At 47.4% G+C, this 14,531-nt stretch overlaps 58 non-coding genes across 58 annotated transcripts; all 58 read left to right on the forward strand.

The window, feature by feature from the left end:
* Positions 1–299: 299 nt before the first annotated feature.
* On the forward strand, positions 300–382 carry trnal-aag (transfer RNA leucine (anticodon AAG)). The gene has a single exon. It is a non-coding gene; the product is annotated as a tRNA-Leu (tRNA).
* A 108-nt stretch (positions 383–490) lies between these two features.
* Positions 491–573, forward strand: trnal-cag (transfer RNA leucine (anticodon CAG)). The gene has a single exon. It is a non-coding gene; the product is annotated as a tRNA-Leu (tRNA).
* Positions 574–1,080: 507 nt separating this feature from the next.
* Positions 1,081–1,163, forward strand: trnal-cag (transfer RNA leucine (anticodon CAG)). The gene has a single exon. It is a non-coding gene; the product is annotated as a tRNA-Leu (tRNA).
* Positions 1,164–1,473: 310 nt separating this feature from the next.
* Positions 1,474–1,556, forward strand: trnal-cag (transfer RNA leucine (anticodon CAG)). Its single transcript has one exon. It is a non-coding gene; the product is annotated as a tRNA-Leu (tRNA).
* Positions 1,557–1,674: 118 nt separating this feature from the next.
* trnal-aag (transfer RNA leucine (anticodon AAG)) lies at positions 1,675–1,757 on the forward strand. The gene has a single exon. It is a non-coding gene; the product is annotated as a tRNA-Leu (tRNA).
* Positions 1,758–1,865: 108 nt separating this feature from the next.
* Positions 1,866–1,948, forward strand: trnal-cag (transfer RNA leucine (anticodon CAG)). Its single transcript has one exon. It is a non-coding gene; the product is annotated as a tRNA-Leu (tRNA).
* Positions 1,949–2,066: 118 nt separating this feature from the next.
* On the forward strand, positions 2,067–2,149 carry trnal-aag (transfer RNA leucine (anticodon AAG)). Its single transcript has one exon. It is a non-coding gene; the product is annotated as a tRNA-Leu (tRNA).
* Positions 2,150–2,257: 108 nt separating this feature from the next.
* trnal-cag (transfer RNA leucine (anticodon CAG)) lies at positions 2,258–2,340 on the forward strand. Its single transcript has one exon. It is a non-coding gene; the product is annotated as a tRNA-Leu (tRNA).
* Positions 2,341–2,458: 118 nt separating this feature from the next.
* trnal-aag (transfer RNA leucine (anticodon AAG)) lies at positions 2,459–2,541 on the forward strand. The gene has a single exon. It is a non-coding gene; the product is annotated as a tRNA-Leu (tRNA).
* Positions 2,542–2,834: 293 nt separating this feature from the next.
* Positions 2,835–2,917, forward strand: trnal-cag (transfer RNA leucine (anticodon CAG)). Its single transcript has one exon. It is a non-coding gene; the product is annotated as a tRNA-Leu (tRNA).
* Positions 2,918–3,036: 119 nt separating this feature from the next.
* trnac-gca (transfer RNA cysteine (anticodon GCA)) lies at positions 3,037–3,119 on the forward strand. Its single transcript is given in 2 exon segments — positions 3,037–3,080; positions 3,085–3,119. It is a non-coding gene; the product is annotated as a tRNA-Cys (tRNA).
* Positions 3,120–3,238: 119 nt separating this feature from the next.
* Positions 3,239–3,321, forward strand: trnal-aag (transfer RNA leucine (anticodon AAG)). The gene has a single exon. It is a non-coding gene; the product is annotated as a tRNA-Leu (tRNA).
* A 108-nt stretch (positions 3,322–3,429) lies between these two features.
* trnal-cag (transfer RNA leucine (anticodon CAG)) lies at positions 3,430–3,512 on the forward strand. Its single transcript has one exon. It is a non-coding gene; the product is annotated as a tRNA-Leu (tRNA).
* Positions 3,513–3,630: 118 nt separating this feature from the next.
* On the forward strand, positions 3,631–3,713 carry trnal-aag (transfer RNA leucine (anticodon AAG)). Its single transcript has one exon. It is a non-coding gene; the product is annotated as a tRNA-Leu (tRNA).
* A 309-nt stretch (positions 3,714–4,022) lies between these two features.
* Positions 4,023–4,105, forward strand: trnal-aag (transfer RNA leucine (anticodon AAG)). Its single transcript has one exon. It is a non-coding gene; the product is annotated as a tRNA-Leu (tRNA).
* A 108-nt stretch (positions 4,106–4,213) lies between these two features.
* On the forward strand, positions 4,214–4,296 carry trnal-cag (transfer RNA leucine (anticodon CAG)). Its single transcript has one exon. It is a non-coding gene; the product is annotated as a tRNA-Leu (tRNA).
* A 118-nt stretch (positions 4,297–4,414) lies between these two features.
* On the forward strand, positions 4,415–4,497 carry trnal-aag (transfer RNA leucine (anticodon AAG)). The gene has a single exon. It is a non-coding gene; the product is annotated as a tRNA-Leu (tRNA).
* A 494-nt stretch (positions 4,498–4,991) lies between these two features.
* Positions 4,992–5,074, forward strand: trnaq-cug (transfer RNA glutamine (anticodon CUG)). The gene has a single exon. It is a non-coding gene; the product is annotated as a tRNA-Gln (tRNA).
* Positions 5,075–5,394: 320 nt separating this feature from the next.
* On the forward strand, positions 5,395–5,477 carry trnal-cag (transfer RNA leucine (anticodon CAG)). Its single transcript has one exon. It is a non-coding gene; the product is annotated as a tRNA-Leu (tRNA).
* Positions 5,478–5,593: 116 nt separating this feature from the next.
* On the forward strand, positions 5,594–5,676 carry trnal-aag (transfer RNA leucine (anticodon AAG)). The gene has a single exon. It is a non-coding gene; the product is annotated as a tRNA-Leu (tRNA).
* Positions 5,677–5,982: 306 nt separating this feature from the next.
* On the forward strand, positions 5,983–6,065 carry trnal-cag (transfer RNA leucine (anticodon CAG)). The gene has a single exon. It is a non-coding gene; the product is annotated as a tRNA-Leu (tRNA).
* Positions 6,066–6,170: 105 nt separating this feature from the next.
* Positions 6,171–6,253, forward strand: trnal-aag (transfer RNA leucine (anticodon AAG)). Its single transcript has one exon. It is a non-coding gene; the product is annotated as a tRNA-Leu (tRNA).
* A 105-nt stretch (positions 6,254–6,358) lies between these two features.
* trnal-cag (transfer RNA leucine (anticodon CAG)) lies at positions 6,359–6,441 on the forward strand. The gene has a single exon. It is a non-coding gene; the product is annotated as a tRNA-Leu (tRNA).
* Positions 6,442–6,747: 306 nt separating this feature from the next.
* On the forward strand, positions 6,748–6,830 carry trnal-cag (transfer RNA leucine (anticodon CAG)). The gene has a single exon. It is a non-coding gene; the product is annotated as a tRNA-Leu (tRNA).
* Positions 6,831–6,949: 119 nt separating this feature from the next.
* Positions 6,950–7,032, forward strand: trnac-gca (transfer RNA cysteine (anticodon GCA)). Its single transcript is given in 2 exon segments — positions 6,950–6,993; positions 6,998–7,032. It is a non-coding gene; the product is annotated as a tRNA-Cys (tRNA).
* Positions 7,033–7,151: 119 nt separating this feature from the next.
* On the forward strand, positions 7,152–7,234 carry trnal-aag (transfer RNA leucine (anticodon AAG)). Its single transcript has one exon. It is a non-coding gene; the product is annotated as a tRNA-Leu (tRNA).
* A 108-nt stretch (positions 7,235–7,342) lies between these two features.
* On the forward strand, positions 7,343–7,425 carry trnal-cag (transfer RNA leucine (anticodon CAG)). Its single transcript has one exon. It is a non-coding gene; the product is annotated as a tRNA-Leu (tRNA).
* Positions 7,426–7,732: 307 nt separating this feature from the next.
* trnal-cag (transfer RNA leucine (anticodon CAG)) lies at positions 7,733–7,815 on the forward strand. The gene has a single exon. It is a non-coding gene; the product is annotated as a tRNA-Leu (tRNA).
* Positions 7,816–7,920: 105 nt separating this feature from the next.
* trnal-cag (transfer RNA leucine (anticodon CAG)) lies at positions 7,921–8,003 on the forward strand. The gene has a single exon. It is a non-coding gene; the product is annotated as a tRNA-Leu (tRNA).
* A 118-nt stretch (positions 8,004–8,121) lies between these two features.
* On the forward strand, positions 8,122–8,204 carry trnal-cag (transfer RNA leucine (anticodon CAG)). Its single transcript has one exon. It is a non-coding gene; the product is annotated as a tRNA-Leu (tRNA).
* A 118-nt stretch (positions 8,205–8,322) lies between these two features.
* Positions 8,323–8,405, forward strand: trnal-aag (transfer RNA leucine (anticodon AAG)). The gene has a single exon. It is a non-coding gene; the product is annotated as a tRNA-Leu (tRNA).
* Positions 8,406–8,513: 108 nt separating this feature from the next.
* trnal-cag (transfer RNA leucine (anticodon CAG)) lies at positions 8,514–8,596 on the forward strand. The gene has a single exon. It is a non-coding gene; the product is annotated as a tRNA-Leu (tRNA).
* A 105-nt stretch (positions 8,597–8,701) lies between these two features.
* trnal-cag (transfer RNA leucine (anticodon CAG)) lies at positions 8,702–8,784 on the forward strand. Its single transcript has one exon. It is a non-coding gene; the product is annotated as a tRNA-Leu (tRNA).
* Positions 8,785–8,903: 119 nt separating this feature from the next.
* trnal-cag (transfer RNA leucine (anticodon CAG)) lies at positions 8,904–8,986 on the forward strand. Its single transcript has one exon. It is a non-coding gene; the product is annotated as a tRNA-Leu (tRNA).
* Positions 8,987–9,104: 118 nt separating this feature from the next.
* On the forward strand, positions 9,105–9,187 carry trnal-aag (transfer RNA leucine (anticodon AAG)). Its single transcript has one exon. It is a non-coding gene; the product is annotated as a tRNA-Leu (tRNA).
* Positions 9,188–9,292: 105 nt separating this feature from the next.
* Positions 9,293–9,375, forward strand: trnal-cag (transfer RNA leucine (anticodon CAG)). Its single transcript has one exon. It is a non-coding gene; the product is annotated as a tRNA-Leu (tRNA).
* Positions 9,376–9,494: 119 nt separating this feature from the next.
* trnal-aag (transfer RNA leucine (anticodon AAG)) lies at positions 9,495–9,577 on the forward strand. Its single transcript has one exon. It is a non-coding gene; the product is annotated as a tRNA-Leu (tRNA).
* Positions 9,578–9,685: 108 nt separating this feature from the next.
* trnal-cag (transfer RNA leucine (anticodon CAG)) lies at positions 9,686–9,768 on the forward strand. The gene has a single exon. It is a non-coding gene; the product is annotated as a tRNA-Leu (tRNA).
* A 119-nt stretch (positions 9,769–9,887) lies between these two features.
* Positions 9,888–9,970, forward strand: trnal-cag (transfer RNA leucine (anticodon CAG)). The gene has a single exon. It is a non-coding gene; the product is annotated as a tRNA-Leu (tRNA).
* A 119-nt stretch (positions 9,971–10,089) lies between these two features.
* On the forward strand, positions 10,090–10,172 carry trnal-aag (transfer RNA leucine (anticodon AAG)). The gene has a single exon. It is a non-coding gene; the product is annotated as a tRNA-Leu (tRNA).
* A 494-nt stretch (positions 10,173–10,666) lies between these two features.
* trnal-cag (transfer RNA leucine (anticodon CAG)) lies at positions 10,667–10,749 on the forward strand. Its single transcript has one exon. It is a non-coding gene; the product is annotated as a tRNA-Leu (tRNA).
* Positions 10,750–10,868: 119 nt separating this feature from the next.
* On the forward strand, positions 10,869–10,951 carry trnac-gca (transfer RNA cysteine (anticodon GCA)). Its single transcript is given in 2 exon segments — positions 10,869–10,912; positions 10,917–10,951. It is a non-coding gene; the product is annotated as a tRNA-Cys (tRNA).
* Positions 10,952–11,070: 119 nt separating this feature from the next.
* trnal-aag (transfer RNA leucine (anticodon AAG)) lies at positions 11,071–11,153 on the forward strand. The gene has a single exon. It is a non-coding gene; the product is annotated as a tRNA-Leu (tRNA).
* A 108-nt stretch (positions 11,154–11,261) lies between these two features.
* Positions 11,262–11,344, forward strand: trnal-cag (transfer RNA leucine (anticodon CAG)). The gene has a single exon. It is a non-coding gene; the product is annotated as a tRNA-Leu (tRNA).
* Positions 11,345–11,460: 116 nt separating this feature from the next.
* On the forward strand, positions 11,461–11,543 carry trnal-aag (transfer RNA leucine (anticodon AAG)). Its single transcript has one exon. It is a non-coding gene; the product is annotated as a tRNA-Leu (tRNA).
* Positions 11,544–11,648: 105 nt separating this feature from the next.
* trnal-cag (transfer RNA leucine (anticodon CAG)) lies at positions 11,649–11,731 on the forward strand. Its single transcript has one exon. It is a non-coding gene; the product is annotated as a tRNA-Leu (tRNA).
* Positions 11,732–11,849: 118 nt separating this feature from the next.
* On the forward strand, positions 11,850–11,932 carry trnal-cag (transfer RNA leucine (anticodon CAG)). Its single transcript has one exon. It is a non-coding gene; the product is annotated as a tRNA-Leu (tRNA).
* A 105-nt stretch (positions 11,933–12,037) lies between these two features.
* Positions 12,038–12,120, forward strand: trnal-aag (transfer RNA leucine (anticodon AAG)). Its single transcript has one exon. It is a non-coding gene; the product is annotated as a tRNA-Leu (tRNA).
* Positions 12,121–12,225: 105 nt separating this feature from the next.
* trnal-cag (transfer RNA leucine (anticodon CAG)) lies at positions 12,226–12,308 on the forward strand. Its single transcript has one exon. It is a non-coding gene; the product is annotated as a tRNA-Leu (tRNA).
* A 118-nt stretch (positions 12,309–12,426) lies between these two features.
* Positions 12,427–12,509, forward strand: trnal-cag (transfer RNA leucine (anticodon CAG)). Its single transcript has one exon. It is a non-coding gene; the product is annotated as a tRNA-Leu (tRNA).
* Positions 12,510–12,627: 118 nt separating this feature from the next.
* Positions 12,628–12,710, forward strand: trnal-aag (transfer RNA leucine (anticodon AAG)). The gene has a single exon. It is a non-coding gene; the product is annotated as a tRNA-Leu (tRNA).
* A 108-nt stretch (positions 12,711–12,818) lies between these two features.
* On the forward strand, positions 12,819–12,901 carry trnal-cag (transfer RNA leucine (anticodon CAG)). The gene has a single exon. It is a non-coding gene; the product is annotated as a tRNA-Leu (tRNA).
* Positions 12,902–13,006: 105 nt separating this feature from the next.
* Positions 13,007–13,089, forward strand: trnal-cag (transfer RNA leucine (anticodon CAG)). The gene has a single exon. It is a non-coding gene; the product is annotated as a tRNA-Leu (tRNA).
* A 119-nt stretch (positions 13,090–13,208) lies between these two features.
* On the forward strand, positions 13,209–13,291 carry trnal-cag (transfer RNA leucine (anticodon CAG)). Its single transcript has one exon. It is a non-coding gene; the product is annotated as a tRNA-Leu (tRNA).
* Positions 13,292–13,409: 118 nt separating this feature from the next.
* trnal-aag (transfer RNA leucine (anticodon AAG)) lies at positions 13,410–13,492 on the forward strand. The gene has a single exon. It is a non-coding gene; the product is annotated as a tRNA-Leu (tRNA).
* A 307-nt stretch (positions 13,493–13,799) lies between these two features.
* trnal-cag (transfer RNA leucine (anticodon CAG)) lies at positions 13,800–13,882 on the forward strand. The gene has a single exon. It is a non-coding gene; the product is annotated as a tRNA-Leu (tRNA).
* A 119-nt stretch (positions 13,883–14,001) lies between these two features.
* trnal-cag (transfer RNA leucine (anticodon CAG)) lies at positions 14,002–14,084 on the forward strand. Its single transcript has one exon. It is a non-coding gene; the product is annotated as a tRNA-Leu (tRNA).
* A 119-nt stretch (positions 14,085–14,203) lies between these two features.
* Positions 14,204–14,286, forward strand: trnal-aag (transfer RNA leucine (anticodon AAG)). Its single transcript has one exon. It is a non-coding gene; the product is annotated as a tRNA-Leu (tRNA).
* Positions 14,287–14,531: the final 245 nt, after the last annotated feature.

Genomic DNA, 14,531 nt, shown 5'->3' on the forward strand with positions numbered 1-14,531 from the left:
CGACCAAATTCCTATTATGTTGTGATCCCAGTGTTTTTGTTTACCACTTTCACCAATAAAAGAATCAAGTAAATACAGTCAAGACAACGCCACCACTTGTCAGGATGGCAGAGCGGTCTAAGGCGCTGCGTTCAGGTCGCAATCTCCCCTGGAGGCGTGGGTTCAAATCCCACTTCTGACAATTCCTAGTGACCAAATTTCCATTTTGTTGTGATCCCAGTGTTTTTGTGCTTACCACTTTCACCATAAAAGTACCAACAAAGAACCAAGCAAATATATTCAGGGAACAGCTGGCAGTTGTCAGGATGGCCGAGCGGTCTAAGGCGCTGCGTTAAGGTCGCAGTCTCTCCTGGAGGCGTGGGTTCAAATCCCACTTCTGACAAAAATCCTTTCGACCAAATTCCCATTATGTTGTGATCCCAGTGTTTTTTTTTACCACTTTCACCAATAAAAGAATCAAGCAAATACAGTCAAGACAACGCCACCACTTGTCAGGATGGCCGAGCGGTCTAAGGCGCTGCGTTCAGGTCGCAGTCTCCCCTGGAGGCGTGGGTTCAAATCCCACTTCTGCCAGTTCCCTTTGACCAAATTTCCATTATGTTGGTATCCCAGTGTTTTTGTGGTTACCATTTTCACCATAAAAGTACCAACAAAGAACCAAGCAAATATATTCAGGAACTGGGTGGCGGTTGTCAGGATGGCTGAGCGGTCTAAGGCGCTGCGTTCAGGTCGCAATCTCCCCTTGAGGCGTGGGTTCAAATCCCACTTCTGACAATTCCCTTTGACCAAATTTCCATTATGTTGGTATCCCAGTGTTTTTGTGGTTACTATTTTCACCATAAAAGTACCAACAAAGAACCAAGCAAATATATTCTGGAACTGGGTGGCAGTTGTCAGGATGGCCGAGCGGTCTAAGGCGCTGCGTTCAGGTCGCAGTCTCCCCAGGAGGCGTGGGTTCAAATCCCACTTCTAACAATTCCCTTTGACCAAATTTCCATTATGTTATGATCCCAGTGTTTTTGTGACCACTTTCAACAACAAAAGAACCAAGCAAACACAGTCAAGACAGCTCTACCACTTGTCAGGATGGCCGAGCGGTCTAAGGCGCTGCGTTCAGGTCGCAGTCTCCCCTGGAGGCGTGGGTTCGAATCCCACTTCTGGCAATTCCTATAGACCAAATTTCCACTTTGTTGTGATCCCAGTGTTTTTGTGGTCAACACATTCACCAATAAAAGTACCAACAAAGAACCAAGCAAATATATTCAGGGAACAGCAGGCAGTTGTCAGGATGGCTGAGTGGTCTAAGGTGCTGCGTTAAGGTAGCAGTCACCCCCGGAGGCGTGGGTTCAAATCCCACTTCTGACAAAAATCCTTTCGACCAAATTCCCATTATGTTGTGATCCCAGAGTTTTTGTTTACCACTTTCACCAATAAAAGAATCAAGCAAATACAGTCAAGACAACGCCACTACTTGTCAGGATGGCCGAGCGGTCTAAGGCGCTGCGTTCAGGTCGCAGTCTCCCCTGGAGGCGTGGGTTCAAATCCCACTTCTGACAATTACTTCTGACCAAATTTCCATTTTGTTGTGATCCCAGTGTTTTTGTGGTTACCACTTTCACCATAAAAGTACCAACAAAGAACCAAGCAAATATATTCAGGGAACAGCTGGCAGTTGTCAGGATGGCCGAGCGGTCTAAGGCGCTGCGTTAAGGTCGCAGTCTCTCCTGGAGGCGTGGGTTCAAATCCCACTTCTGACAAAAATCCTTTCGACCAAATTCCTATTATGTTGTGATCCCAGTGTTTTTGTTTACCACTTTCACCAATAAAAGAATCAAGCAAATACAGTCAAGACAACGCCACCACTTGTCAGGATGGCCGAGCGGTCTAAGGCGCTGCGTTCAGGTCGCAATCTCCCCTGGAGGCGTGGGTTCAAATCCCACTTCTGACAATTCCTAGTGACCAAATTTCCATTTTGTTGTGATCCCAGTGTTTTTGTGCTTACCACTTTCACCATAAAAGTACCAACAAAGAACCAAGCAAATATATTCAGGGAACAGCTGGCAGTTGTCAGGATGGCCGAGCGGTCTAAGGCGCTGCGTTAAGGTCGCCGTCTCTCCTGGAGGCGTGGGTTCAAATCCCACTTCTGACAAAAATCCTTTCGACCAAATTCCCATTATGTTGTGATCCCAGTGTTTTTTTTTACCACTTTCACCAATAAAAGAATCAAGCAAATACAGTCAAGACAACACCACCACTTGTCAGGATGGCCGAGCGGTCTAAGGCGCTGCGTTCAGGTCGCAGTCTCCCCTGGAGGCGTGGGTTCAAATCCCACTTCTGCCAGTTCCCTTTGACCAAATTTCCATTATGTTGGTATCCCAGTGTTTTTGTGGTTACCACTTTCACCATAAAAGTACCAACAAAGAACCAAGCAAATATATTCAGGGAACAGCTGGCAGTTGTCAGGATGGCCGAGCGGTCTAAGGCGCTGCGTTAAGGTCGCAGTCTCTCCTGGAGGCGTGGGTTCAAATCCCACTTCTGACAATTCCCATTGACCAAATTTTAATTATGTTATGATCACAGTGTCTTTGTGACCACTTTCACCAACAAAAGAACCAAGCAAACACAGTCAAGACGGCTCTACCACTTGTCAGGATGGCCGAGCGGTCTAAGGCGCTCCGTTCAGGTCGCAGTCTCCCCTGGAGGCGTGGGTTCAAATCCCACTTCTGACAATTCCCTTTGACCAAATTTCCATTATGTTATGATCCCAGTGTTTTTGTGACCACTTTCAACAACAAAAGAACCAAGAAAACACAGTCAAGACAGCTCTACCACTTGTCAGGATGGCCGAGCGGGCGAAGGCGCTGCGTTCAGGTCGCAGTCTCCCCTGGAGGCGTGGGTTCGAATCCCACTTCTGACAATTCCTATAGACCAAATCTCCACTATGTTGTGATGCCAGTGTTTTTGTGGTTACCACTATCACAAGTAAAAGTACCAACAAAGAACCAAGCAAATATATTCAGGAACTGGGTGGCAGTTGTCAGGATGGCCGAGTGGTCTGAGGCGCTGCGTTCAGGTTGCAATCTCACCTGGAGGCGTGGGTTCAAATCCCACTTCTGACAATTCCTACAGACCAAATCTCCACTATGTTGTGATGCCAGTGTTTTTGTGGTTACCACTATCACAAGTAAAAGTACCAACAAAGAACCAAGCAAATATATTCAGGGAACAGCTGGCAGTTGTCAGGATGGCCGAGCGGTCTAAGGCGCTGCGTTAAGGGCGCAGTCTCTCCTGGAGGCGTGGGTTCAAATCCCACTTCTGACAAAAATCCTTTCGACCAAATTCCCATTATGTTGTGATCCCAGAGTTTTTGTTTACCACTTTCACCAATAAAAGAATCAAGCAAATACAGTCAAGACAACGCCACCACTTGTCAGGATGGCCGAGCGGTCTAAGGCGCTGCGTTCAGGTCGCAGTCTCCCCTGGAGGCGTGGGTTCAAATCCCACTTCTGACAATTACTTCTGACCAAATTTCCATTTTGTTGTGATCCCAGTGTTTTTGTGGTTACCACTTTCACCATAAAAGTACCAACAAAGAACCAAGCAAATATATTCAGGGAACAGCTGGCAGTTGTCAGGATGGCCGAGCGGTCTAAGGCGCTGCGTTAAGGTCGCAGTCTCTCCTGGAGGCGTGGGTTCAATTCCCACTTCTGACAAAAATCCTTTCGACCAAATTCCTATTATGTTGTGATCCCAGTGTTTTTGTTTACCACTTTCACCAATAAAAGAATCAAGCAAATACAGTCAAGACAACGCCACCACTTGTCAGGATGGCCGAGCGGTCTAAGGCGCTGCGTTCAGGTCGCAATCTCCCCTAGAGGCGTGGGTTCAAATCCCACTTCTGACAATTCCTTGTGACCAAATTTCCATTTTGTTGTGATCCCAGTGTTTTTGTGCTTACCACTTTCACCATAAAAGTACCAACAAAGAACCAAGCAAATATATTCAGGGAACAGCTGGCGGTTGTCAGGATGGCCGAGCGGTCTAAGGCGCTGCGTTAAGGTCGCAGTCTCTCCTGGAGGCGTGGGTTCAAATCCCACTTCTGACAAAAATCCTTTCGACCAAATTCCCATTATGTAGTGATCTCAGTGTTTTTGTTTACCACTTTCACCAATAAAAGAATCAAGCAAATACAGTCAAGACCACGCCACCACTTGTCAGGATGGCCGAGCGGTCTAAGGCGCTGCGTTCAGGTCGCAGTCTCCCCTGGAGGCGTGGGTTCAAATCCCACTTCTGACAATTACTTCTGACCAAATTTCCATTTTGTTGTGATCCCAGTATTTTTGTGGTTACCACTTTCACCATAAAAGTACCAACAAAGAACCAAGCAAATATATTCAGGGCACAGCTGGCAGTTGTCAGGATGGCCGAGCGGTCTAAGGCGCTGCGTTAAGGTCGCAGTCTCTCCTGGAGGCGTGGGTTCAAATCCCACTTCTGACAATTCCCTTTGACCAAATTTCCATTATGTTATGATCCCAGTGTCTTTGTGACCACTTTCACCAACAAAAGAACCAAGCAAACACAGTCAAGACGGCTCTACCACTTGTCAGGATGGCCGAGCGGTCTAAGGCGCTCCGTTCAGGTCGCAGTCTCCCCTGGAGGCGTGGGTTCAAATCCCACTTCTGACAATTCGCTTTGACCAAATTTCCATTATGTTGGTATCCCAGTGTTTTTGTGTTTACCATTTTCACCATAAAAGTACCAACAAAGAACCAAGCAAATATATTCAGGAACTGGGTGGCAGTTGTCAGGATGGCCGAGTGGTCTGTGGCGCTGCGTTCAGGTCGCAATCTCACCTGGAGGCGTGGGTTCAAATCCCACTTCTGACAATTCCTATAGACCAAATTTCCACTATGTTGTGATGCCAGTGTTTTTGTGACCACTTTCACCAACAAAAGAACCAAGCAAACACAGTCAAGACGGCTCTACCACTTGTCAGGATGGCCGAGCGGTCTAAGGCGCTGCGTTCTGGTCGCAGTCTCCCCTGGAGGCGTGGGTTCAAATCCCACTTCTGCCAGTTCCCTTTGACCAAATTTCCATTATGTTGGTATCCCAGTGTTTTTGTGGTTACCATTTTCACCATAAAAGTACCAACAAAGAACCAAGCAAATATATTCAGGAACTGGGTGGCGGTTGTCAGGATGGCTGAGCAGTCTAAGGCGCTGCGTTCAGGTCGCAATCTCCCCTTGAGGCGTGGGTTCAAATCCCACTTCTGACAATTCCCTTTGACCAAATCTCCACTATGTTGTGATGCCAGTGTTTTTGTGGTTACCACTATCACAAGTAAAAGTACCAACAAAGAACCAAGCAAATATATTCAGGGAACAGCTGGCAGTTGTCAGGATGGCCGAGCGGTCTAAGGCGCTGCGTTCAGGTCGCAGTCTTCCCTGGAGGCGTGGGTTCGAATCCCACTTCTGACATTTCCTATAGACCAAATTTCCACTATGTTGTGATCAGTGTTTTTGTGGTTACCACTTTCACCATAAAAGTACCAACAAAGAACCAAGCAAATATATTCAGGGAACAGCTGGCAGTTGTCAGGATGGCCGAGCGGTCTAAGGCGCTGCGTTAAGGTCGCAGTCTCTCCTGGAGGCGTGGGTTCAAATCCCACTTCTGACAATTCCCTTTGACCAAATTTCCATTATGTTATGATCCCAGTGTCTTTGTGACCACTTTCACCAACAAAAGAACCAAGCAAACACAGTCAAGATGGCACTACCACTTGTCAGGATGGCCGAGCGGTCTAAGGCGCTGCGTTCAGGTCGCAGTCTCACCTGGAGGCGTGGGTTCAAATCCCACTTCTGACAATTCCCTTTGACCAAATTTCCATTTTGTTGGTATCCCAGTGTTTTTGTGTTTACCATTTTCACCATAAAAGTACCAACAAAGAACCAAGCAAATATATTCAGGAACTGGGTGGCAGTTGTCAGGATGGCCGAGTGGTCTAAGGCGCTGCGTTCAGGTCGCAATCTCCCCTGGAGGCGTGGGTTCAAATCCCACTTCTGACAATTCCCTTTGACCAAATTTCCATTATGTTATGATCCCAGTGTTTTTGTGACCACTTTCAACAACAAAAGAACCAAGCAAACACAGTCAAGGCAGCTCTACCACTTGTCAGGATGGCCGAGCGGTCTAAGGCGCTGCGTTAAGGTCGCAGTCTCTCCTGGAGGCGTGGGTTCAAATCCCACTTCTGACAATTCCCTTTGACCAAATTTCCATTATGTTATGATCCCAGTGTCTTTGTGACCACTTTCACCAACAAAAGAACCAAGCAAACACAGTCAAGATGGCACTACCACTTGTCAGGATGGCCGAGCGGTCTAAGGCGCTGCGTTCAGGTCGCAGTCTCCCCTGGAGGCGTGGGTTCAAATCCCACTTCTGACAATTCCCTTTGACCAAATTTCCATTTTGTTGGTATCCCAGTGTTTTTGTGTTTACCATTTTCACCATAAAAGTACCAACAAAGAACCAAGCAAATATATTCAGGAACTGGGTGGCAGTTGTCAGGATGGCCGAGTGGTCTGTGGCGCTGCGTTCAGGTCGCAATCTCACCTGGAGGCGTGGGTTCAAATCCCGCTTCTGACAATTCCTATCGACCAAATTTCCACTATGTTGTGATGCCAGTGTTTTTGTGACCACTTTCACCAACAAAAGAACCAAGCAAACACAGTCAAGACGGCTCTACCACTTGTCAGGATGGCCGAGCGGTCGAAGGCGCTGCGTTCAGGTCGCAGTCTCCCCTGGAGGCGTGGGTTCGAATCCCACTTCTGACAATTCCTATAGACCAAATCTCCACTATGTTGTGATGCCAGTGTTTTTGTGGTTACCACTATCACAAGTAAAAGTACCAACAAAGAACCAAGCAAATATATTCAGGAACTGGGTGGCAGTTGTCAGGATGGCCGAGTGGTCTGAGGCGCTGCGTTCAGGTTGCAATCTCACCTGGAGGCGTGGGTTCAAATCCCACTTCTGACAATTCCTATAGACCAAATCTCCACTATGTTGTGATGCCAGTGTTTTTGTGGTTACCACTATCACAAGTAAAAGTACCAACAAAGAACCAAGCAAATATATTCAGGGAACAGCTGGCAGTTGTCAGGATGGCCGAGCGGTCTAAGGCGCTGCGTTAAGGGCGCAGTCTCTCCTGGAGGCGTGGGTTCAAATCCCACTTCTGACAAAAATCCTTTTGACCAAATTCCCATTATGTTGTGATCCCAGTGTTTTTTTTTACCACTTTCACCAATAAAAGAATCAAGCAAATACAGTCAAGACCACGCCACCACTTGTCAGGATGGCCGAGCGGTCTAAAGCACTGCGTTCAGGTCGCAGTCTCCCCTGGAGGCGTGGGTTCAAATCCCACTTCTGACAATTAGTTCTGACCAAATTTCCATTTTGTTGTGATCAGTGTTTTTGTGGTTACCACTTTCACCATAAAAGTACCAACAAAGAACCAAGCAAATATATTCAGGGAACAGCTGGCAGTTGTCTGGATGGCCGAGCGGTCTAAGGCGCTGCGTTAAGGTCGCCGTCTCTCCTGGCGGCGTGGGTTCAAATCCCACTTCTGACAAAAATCCTTTCGACCAAATACCCATTATGTTGTGATCCCAGTGTTTTTGTTTACCACTTTCACCAATAAAAGAATCAAGCAAATACAGTCAAGACCACGCCACCACTTGTCAGGATGGCCGAGCGGTCTAAGGCGCTGCGTTCAGGTCGCAGTCTCCCCTGGAGGCGTGGGTTCAAATCCCACTTCTGACAATTCCCTTTGACCAAATTTCCATTATGTTATGATCCCAGTGTCTTTGTGACCACTTTCACCAACAAAAGAACCAAGCAAACACAGTCAAGATGGCTCTACCACTTGTCAGGATGGCCGAGCGGTCTAAGGCGCTGCGTTCAGGTCGCAGTCTCCCCTGGAGGCGTGGGTTCAAATCCCACTTCTGACAATTCCCTTTGACCAAATTTCCATTTTGTTGCTATCCCAGTGTTTTTGTGTTTACCATTTTCACCATAAAAGTACCAACAAAGAACCAAGCAAATATATTCAGGAACTGGGTGGCAGTTGTCAGGATGGCCGAGTGGTCTAAGGCGCTGCGTTCAGGTCGCAATCTCCCCTGGAGGCGTGGGTTCAAATCCCACTTCTGACTATTCCCTTTGACCAATTTTCCATTATGTTGGTATCCCAGTGTTTTTGTGGTTACCACTTTCACCATAAAAGTACCAACAAAGAACCAAGCAAATATATTCAGGGAACAGCTGGCAGTTGTCAGGATGGCCGAGCGGTCTAAGGCGCTGCGTTAAGGTCGCAGTCTCTCCTGGAGGCGTGGGTTCAAATCCCACTTCTGACAAAATTCCTTTCGACCAAATTCCTATTATGTTGTGATCCCAGTGTTTTTGTTTACCACTTTCACCAATAAAAGAATCAAGCAAATACAGTCAAGACAACGCCACCACTTGTCAGGATGGCCGAGCGGTCTAAGGCGCTGCGTTCAGGTCGCAGTCTCTCCTGGAGGCGTGGGTTCAAATCCCACTTCTGACAATTCCCTTTGACCAAATTTCCATTATGTTATGATCCCAGTGTTTTTGTGACCACTTTCAACAACAAAAGAACCAAGCAAACACAGTCAAGACAGCTCTACCACTTGTCAGGATGGCCGAGCGGTCTAAGGCGCTGCGTTCAGGTCGCAGTCTCCCCTGGAGGCGTGGGTTCAAATCCCACTTCTGACATTGACTTCTGACCAAATTTCCATTTTGTTGTGATCCCAGTGTTTTTGTGGTTACCACTTTCACCAATAAAAGTACCAACAAAGAACCAAGCAAATATATTCAGGGAACAGCTGGCAGTTGTCAGGATGGCCGAGCGGTCTAAGGCGCTGCGTTCAGGTCGCAGTCTTCCCTGGAGGCGTGGGTTCGAATCCCACTTCTGACATTTCCTATAGACCAAATTTCCACTATGTTGTGATGCCAGTGTTTTTGTGGTTACCACTTTCACCATAAAAGTACCAACAAAGAACCAAGCAAATATATTCAGGGGACCGCTGGCAGTTGTCAGGATGGCCGAGCGGTCTATGGCGCTGCGTTAAGGTCGCAGTCTCCCCTGGAGGCGTGGGTTCAAATCCCACTTCTGACAATTCCCTTTGACCAAATATCCATTATGTTATGATCCCAGTGTTTTTGTGACCACTTTCAACAACAAAAGAACCAAGCAAACACAGTCAAGACAACGCCACCACTTGTCAGGATGGCCGAGCGGCCTAAGGCGCTGCGTTCAGGTCGCAGTCTCCCCTGGAGGCGTGGGTTCAAATCCCACTTCTGACAATTCCTCTAGACCAAATTTCCACTATGTTGTGATCCCAGTGTTTTTGTGGTCAACACATTCACCAATAAAAGTACCAACAAAGAACCAAGCAAATATATTCAGGGAACAGCTGGCAGTTGTCAGGATGGCCGAGCGGTCTATGGCGCTGCGTTAAGGTCGCAGTCTCTCCTGGAGGCGTGGGTTCAAATCCCACTTCTGACAAAAATCCTTTCGACCAAATTCATATTATGTTGTGATCCCAGTGTTTTTGTTTACCACTTTCACCAATAAAAGAATCAAGCAAATACAGTCAAGACAACGCCACCACTTGTCAGGATGGCCGAGTGGTCTAAGGCGCTGCGTTCAGGTCGCAGTCTCCCCTGGAGGCGTGGGTTCAAATCCCACTTCTGACAATTCCTATAGACCAAATTTCCACTATTTTGTGATCCCAGTGTTTTTGTGGTCAACACATTCACCAATAAAAGTACCAACAAAGAACCAAGCAAATATATTCAGGTAACAGCTGGCACTTGTCAGGATGGCCGAGCGGTCTAAGGCGCTGCGTTCAGATCGCAGTCTCCCCTGGAGGCGTGGGTTCAAATCCCACTTCTGACAATTCCTCTAGACCAAATTTCCACTAACTTGTGATCCCAGTGTTTTTGTGGTCAACACATTCACCAATAAAAGTACCAACAAAGAACCAAGCAAATATATTCAGGGAACAGCTGGCAGTTGTCAGGATGGCCGAGCGGTCTAAGGCGCTGCGTTAAGGTCGCAGTCTCTCCTGGAGGCGTGGGTTCAAATCCCACTTCTGACAATTCCCTTTGACCAAATTTCCATTATGTTATGATCCCAGTGTCTTTGTGACCACTTTCACCAACAAAAGAACCAAGCAAACACAGTCAAGACGGCTCTACCACTTGTCAGGATGGCCGAGCGGTCTAAGGCGCTCCGTTCAGGTCGCAGTCTCCCCTGGAGGCGTGGGTTCAAATCCCACTTCTGACAATTCGCTTTGACCAAATTTCCATTATGTTGGTATCCCAGTGTTTTTGTGTTTACCATTTTCACCATAAAAGTACCAACAAAGAACCAAGCAAATATATTCAGGAACTGGGTGGCAGTTGTCAGGATGGCCGAGTGGTCTGTGGCGCTGCGTTCAGGTCGCAATCTCACCTGGAGGCGTGGGTTCAAATCCCACTTCTGACAATTCCTATCGACCAAATTTCCACTATGTTGTGATGCCAGTGTTTTTGTGACCACTTTCACCAACAAAAGAACCAAGCAAACACAGTCAAGACGGCTCTACCACTTGTCAGGATGGCCGAGCGGTCGAAGGCGCTGCGTTCAGGTCGCAGTCTCCCCTGGAGGCGTGGGTTCGAATCCCACTTCTGACAATTCCTATAGACCAAATCTCCACTATGTTGTGATGCCAGTGTTTTTGTGGTTACCACTATCACAAGTAAAAGTACCAACAAAGAACCAAGCAAATATATTCAGGAACTGGGTGGCAGTTGTCAGGATGGCCGAGTGGTCTGAGGCGCTGCGTTCAGGTTGCAATCTCACCTGGAGGCGTGGGTTCAAATCCCACTTCTGACAATTCCTATAGACCAAATCTCCACTATGTTGTGATGCCAGTGTTTTTGTGGTTACCACTATCACAAGTAAAAGTACCAACAAAGAACCAAGCAAATATATTCAGGGAACAGCTGGCAGTTGTCAGGATGGCCGAGCGGTCTAAGGCGCTGCGTTAAGGGCGCAGTCTCTCCTGGAGGCGTGGGTTCAAATCCCACTTCTGACAAAAATCCTTTTGACCAAATTCCCATTATGTTGTGATCCCAGTGTTTTTTTTTACCACTTTCACCAATAAAAGAATCAAGCAAATACAGTCAAGACCACGCCACCACTTGTCAGGATGGCCGAGCGGTCTAAAGCACTGCGTTCAGGTCGCAGTCTCCCCTGGAGGCGTGGGTTCAAATCCCACTTCTGACAATTAGTTCTGACCAAATTTCCATTTTGTTGTGATCAGTGTTTTTGTGGTTACCACTTTCACCATAAAAGTACCAACAAAGAACCAAGCAAATATATTCAGGGAACAGCTGGCAGTTGTCAGGATGGCCGAGCGGTCTAAGGCGCTGCGTTAAGGTCGCAGTCTCTCCTGGAGGCGTGGGTTCAAATCCCCCTTCTGACAATTCCCTTTGACCAAATTTCCATTATGTTATGATCCCAGTGTCTTTGTGACCACTTTCACCAACAAAAGAACCAAGCAAACACAGTCAAGATGGCACTACCACTTGTCAGGATGGCCGAGCGGTCTAAGGCGCTGCGTTCAGGTCGCAGTCTCCCCTGGAGGCGTGGGTTCAAATCCCACTTCTGACAATTCCCTTTGACCAAATTTCCATTTTGTTGGTATCCCAGTGTTTTTGTGTTTACCATTTTCACCATAAAAGTACCAACAAAGAACCAAGCAAATATATTCAGGAACTGGGTGGCAGTTGTCAGGATGGCCGAGTGGTCTAAGGCGCTGCGTTCAGGTCGCAATCTCCCCTGGAGGCGTGGGTTCAAATCCCACTTCTGACAATTCCCTTTGACCAAATTTCCATTATGTTATGATCCCAGTGTTTTTGTGACCACTTTCAACAACAAAAGAACCAAGCAAACACAGTCAAGATGGCTCTACCACTTGTCAGGATGGCCGAGCGGTCTAAGGCGCTGCGTTAAGGTCGCAGTCTCTCCTGGAGGCGTGGGTTCAAATCCCACTTCTGACAATTCCCTTTGACCAAATTTCCATTATGTTATGATCCCAGTGTCTTTGTGACCACTTTCACCAACAAAAGAACCAAGCAAACACAGTCAAGATGGCTCTACCACTTGTCAGGATGGCCGAGCGGTCTAAGGCGCTGCGTTCAGGTCGCAGTCTCCCCTGGAGGCGTGGGTTCAAATCCCACTTCTGACAATTCCCTTTGACCAAATTTCCATTTTGTTGCTATCCCAGTGTTTTTGTGTTTACCATTTTCACCATAAAAGTACCAACAAAGAACCAAGCAAATATATTCAGGAACTGGGTGGCAGTTGTCAGGATGGCCGAGTGGTCTAAGGCGCTGCGTTCAGGTCGCAATCTCCCCTGGAGGCGTGGGTTCAAATCCCACTTCTGACTATTCCCTTTGACCAATTTTCCATTATGTTGGTATCCCAGTGTTTTTGTGGTTACCACTTTCACCATAAAAGTACCAACAAAGAACCAAGCAAATATATTCAGGGAACAGCTGGCAGTTGTCAGGATGGCCGAGCGGTCTAAGGCGCTGCGTTAAGGTCGCAGTCTCTCCTGGCGGCGTGGGTTCAAATCCCACTTCTGACAAAAATCCTTTCGACCAAATACCCATTATGTTGTGATCCCAGTGTTTTTGTTTACCACTTTCACCAATAAAAGAATCAAGCAAATACAGTCAAGACAACGCCACCACTTGTCAGGATGGCCGAGCGGTCTAAGGCGCTGCGTTCAGGTCGCAGTCTCCCCTGGAGGCGTGGGTTCAAATCCCACTTCTGACAATTCCCTTTGACCAAATTTCCATTATGTTATGATCCCAGTGTTTTTGTGACCACTTTCAACAACAAAAGAACCAAGCAAACACAGTCAAGACAGCTCTACCACTTGTCAGGATGGCCGAGCGGTCTAAGGCGCTGCGTTCAGGTCGCAGTCTCCCCTGGAGGCGTGGGTTCAAATCCCACTTCTGACATTGACTTCTGACCAAATTTCCATTTTGTTGTGATCCCAGTGTTTTTGTGGTTACCACTTTCACCAATAAAAGTACCAACAAAGAACCAAGCAAATATATTCAGGGAACAGCTGGCAGTTGTCAGGATGGCCGAGCGGTCTAAGGCGCTGCGTTCAGGTCGCAGTCTTCCCTGGAGGCGTGGGTTCGAATCCCACTTCTGACATTTCCTCTAGACCAAATTTCCACTATGTTGTGATGCCAGTGTTTTTGTGGTTACCACTTTCACCATAAAAGTACCAACAAAGAACCAAGCAAATATATTCAGGGGACCGCTGGCAGTTGTCAGGATGGCCGAGCGGTCTATGGCGCTGCGTTAAGGTCGCAGTCTCCCCTGGAGGCGTGGGTTCAAATCCCACTTCTGACAATTCCCTTTGACCAAATATCCATTTTGTTGTGATCCCAGTGTTTTTGTGCTAACCACTTTCACCATAAAAGTACCAACAAAGAACCAAGCAAATATATTCAGGGAACAGCTGGCAGTTGTCAGGATGGCCGAGCGGTCTAAGGCGCTGCGTTCAGGTCCCAGTCTCCCCTGGAGGCGTGGGTTCGAATCCCACTAATGGCAATTCCTATAGACCAAATTTCCACTTTGTTGTGATCCCAGTGTTTTTGTTTACCACTTTCACCAATAAAAGAATCAAGCAAATACAGTCAAGACAACGCCACCACTTGTCAGGATGGCCGAGTGGTCTAAGGCGCTGCGTTCAGGTCGCAGTCTCCCCTGGAGGCGTGGGTTCAAATCCCACTTCTGACAATTCCTATAGACCAAATTTCCACTATTTTGTGATCCCAGTGTTTTTGTGGTCAACACATTCACCAATAAAAGTACCAACAAAGAACCAAGCAAATATATTCAGGTAACAGCTGGCACTTGTCAGGATGGCCGAGCGGTCTAAGGCGCTGCGTTCAGGTCGCAGTCTCCCCTGGAGGCGTGGGTTCAAATCCCACTTCTGACAATTCCTCTAGACCAAATTTCCACTAACTTGTGATCCCAGTGTTTTTGTGGTCAACACATTCACCAATAAAAGTACCAACAAAGAACCAAGCAAATATATTCAGGGAACAGCTGGCAGTTGTCAGGATGGCCGAGCGGTCTAAGGCGCTGCGTTAAGGTCGCAGTCTCTCCTGGAGGCGTGGGTTCAAATCCCACTTCTGACAATTCCCTTTGACCAAATTTCCATTATGTTATGATCCCAGTGTCTTTGTGACCACTTTCACCAACAAAAGAACCAAGCAAACACAGTCAAGACGGCTCTACCACTTGTCAGGATGGCCGAGCGGTCTAAGGCGCTCCGTTCAGGTCGCAGTCTCCCCTGGAGGCGTGGGTTCAAATCCCACTTCTGACAATTCGCTTTGACCAAATTTCCATTATGTTGGTATCCCAGTGTTTTTGTGTTTACCAT

Source organism: Idiotropiscis lumnitzeri, chromosome 10 (genome assembly GCF_059441095.1).
Source record: "Idiotropiscis lumnitzeri isolate Australia: NSW breed Sydney's pygmy pipehorse chromosome 10, RoL_Ilum_1.0, whole genome shotgun sequence".
NCBI classification, from domain to species: Eukaryota; Metazoa; Chordata; class Actinopteri; order Syngnathiformes; family Syngnathidae; genus Idiotropiscis; species Idiotropiscis lumnitzeri.